Source organism: Gracilinanus agilis, chromosome 1, assembly GCF_016433145.1.
Source record: "Gracilinanus agilis isolate LMUSP501 chromosome 1, AgileGrace, whole genome shotgun sequence".
NCBI lineage: Eukaryota > Metazoa > Chordata > Mammalia > Didelphimorphia > Didelphidae > Gracilinanus > Gracilinanus agilis.
The window spans coordinates 394,986,038-394,989,041 of record NC_058130.1 but is presented as its reverse complement, the minus strand read 5'-3'; positions in this window follow the sequence as shown (position 1 = coordinate 394,989,041).

Genomic DNA, 3,004 nt, shown 5'->3' with positions numbered 1-3,004 from the left:
TCTAGTGGTGTTGAACTCTGTGTATGAAAACCCCAAATAAACATTAGAAAAAAATAATGGTGGTAACTTTGAGTAAATTAGAAATGATAGGAAGTGTGATGCATTTTAGACAAAACTAATGAATTCCTTGTGGACATGTCGATTGGAGGTACCTATGGACTGTCCAAATGAAAATGTCCATTAGAAACATGGTAAATTTTAGAAATGGATCTCAGAAGAGAAATTGGATGTAGTCCTGGATATGTGGACCTGGGAATTATTCAAATGGAAATGATAACCAAACCCATTAGAATCACTGATATCATTGAGAAAGAGTGTTTGTAGAGAAAGTAGAGAAGAGGATCAAGGCTGAGACTTGGAAAATACCAGCAGTTAGGAGGTAGGATAGGGATGATGAGCCAGGAAAAATAATGAGAAGAAGTTATCCCATTGGTGGGGAAACTAAGAACAACATCATGAAAACCTAGAATAGAGAGTATCTAGAATAGTGTCAAATAGTGAGTAAAGATCAATGGTGAGGATTAAGAAAAAGTCATCAGATATGACAATTAAGAAGTCGATATCTTTAGAGAAGAGTTTGAATTGAGTGATGATTGCAAAGAATGGAGAAGCAAGTAAGAAGATGAGAAGTAAATGTAATGAATGCAGAAAGCCTTTTTATGTATTTGGCTGAAAAAGGGAGGAGAGATATATAGGTTGATAGCTTGAATGGATAAAAGATCTCTTGAAGATTTTTAAGGATGAGAAGACTAGAGTATGTTTCCAGATAATAGAGGAGTCAGTAGAAAGGGAGAATTTTAAAATTAGAAAAAGAGAGTATGATAGTAGGGGCAATTGGTTGGAAAAAACAAGAGGGGATGGAATCAAGAAAACATGTAGAGGTTTTGACTTTAGTGAAGAGAAATGTAGCTTCTTCCTCAGAACCTGGAATAAAGAGAGAATACAGAGTGATGTCAGAGGCTGTGAGATGAGGAGAAGAGAAGGTGAAACAGTGAATGACAACAGTATAGATAGCTTTTTTCCCTAGGAGTTTGGTTGTGAAAGAGACAAGACAGAGGAGGATATTTTGTGGAAAATAGTAAGGTCAAGTGAAGTTTTTTAAAAACTCTGAATGTGGTATATTTATCAGGGTTCAGGTAAGGAACAAGTAGAAAAATTATAGACTATAAGAAAAATTATAGAATCTATAGTAATTATCTGAGAATGTGACCATTTGATTACAGTACTCAGCAATCCTACTCACTCATGCATATTGTATGGGTTGAAGGAGGGAATAACAAAAAACCCAACTTTAATGCTAAACTATATTTCATAAGTGTCAGATATAATAACTATCAATTTGTTCTTGCATTCAGTGTTTATTGAACAGCAGGAAGGTGCTAGAAGCTGGTAGCATGAGATTTGGAGTGAAAAGACCATGGCTCAAACTTTGGCTCTAACATTTAGTAGCTGTGTAACCCTCAGCAAGTGACTAAAGTGCTCAGAACCTCAGCTTTCTCATCTGTAAAGTGGGAATGATAGTACTTTACTTACCTCACAGGGTGATTTGGGGGGGACAGTTCTAGACAAAACGCAAACTGCTTTAGAAATGTGAACTGTAGAGGGAACAGAGCCATGCTCTTGATTCATGTTCAATCATAAAGCTAAAGAAACATGAAAATTGGCTTGTGTACCTTTTACCCCACATGAAATACTAATGACTCAAACCTGGAAATATTTTCCATTTTCACCCTTATGTTTATTTCATTCAACTTGTTTTAAGGTAATCCTCCTTCAACTTTGAGTTCTTAAATATTGCTTAATCAGGTTAAAATCATGATGGGGATCAAGTGGATCACCACACCTATTCTGTACTCTTGAGGCCAAAAAGAGGATTGACTCATTGTTTGTAGGTAGAATTTAGTGAAAAAAAATCTTGGATCTTGTAAGACTTAGAAGCCAAGCAATTGGCTTACTTCCTCCTTATTGTACCATATGACTTCCTTCTGAGTTAAGGTTTGAAAAGTTAGGAGGAACAATGTATAGTAGGGAGGGGGAACAATTATAACTTCCTTATTGACTTCACTCCCAGACACTGGGCACCCTATTGCTAGAGTCCTCAAAAGTTGTTACTTCAACAGGGGACTCCAATAATCTGTCCTGGGGGAGCTTCCCATTGTACCCTGGAATAAGTACAGTTTTTGAATGCTACCTTAAAGTATGCCCTCTAACTGGCCCCAAGCCATGCCTGACTTCTACTCTATACTGTGCTTTTCCCAAGATATTGTTTTAGTAGACAATCCTTCATCCTCATCCTTCCACCTTCAAAGCTTTGTCACCATGATGGTGAATCTTTTAGAGACTGAGTGCCCAAACTGCAACCCTCACACTTCATGTGACCCTGTTCCCCCTTCCCCCTTTATCCCAGACAGGGGAGAGAGGAAGCACTTTCATTGGACTGCTGGGGAGAGGGGCGGGTGATGGGAGAAATGTCCTCAGGTGCCAACACAGGTCTAGGCTGTCCCATATGTATGGGATAATTCTCTCATCTCTTTTCTTTTAACTCTAGTTAAGTTATTTATCCTCCAGTATTTTCTGCTTACTGTCACTTATTCTGTAGCTCTATCCACTTCTCTCCCTTAACTCTCTTAAATATTTTGTTTATTGCACCTGTTTATTTCTGTGGATTATATGCCAGTTTCTTTGATTATAATGTTAGAATTTAAGTTATTTGTGGGGAGGGACATATTCTCAAGGCAGCCTACATTATTCTCTGAAGATAGAAATTTTATTTAGTCATATTTTATTATTTTATGTAGATTCAAGATGTAATGATTCAGGAATAGATTGCCTTCAACATTTTCATTCTTATTATACATCCTTGTTGAATCTACTCATGTTGTGAGAGAATATGGAGGGAGGGAGAGAGAGGAAGAAATGGGGGTTAGGAGAGAGACAGAGAGAGTGAAAAAGAGAGAGACATAGACAGATAACAGATATATATATATATATATATATATGCATA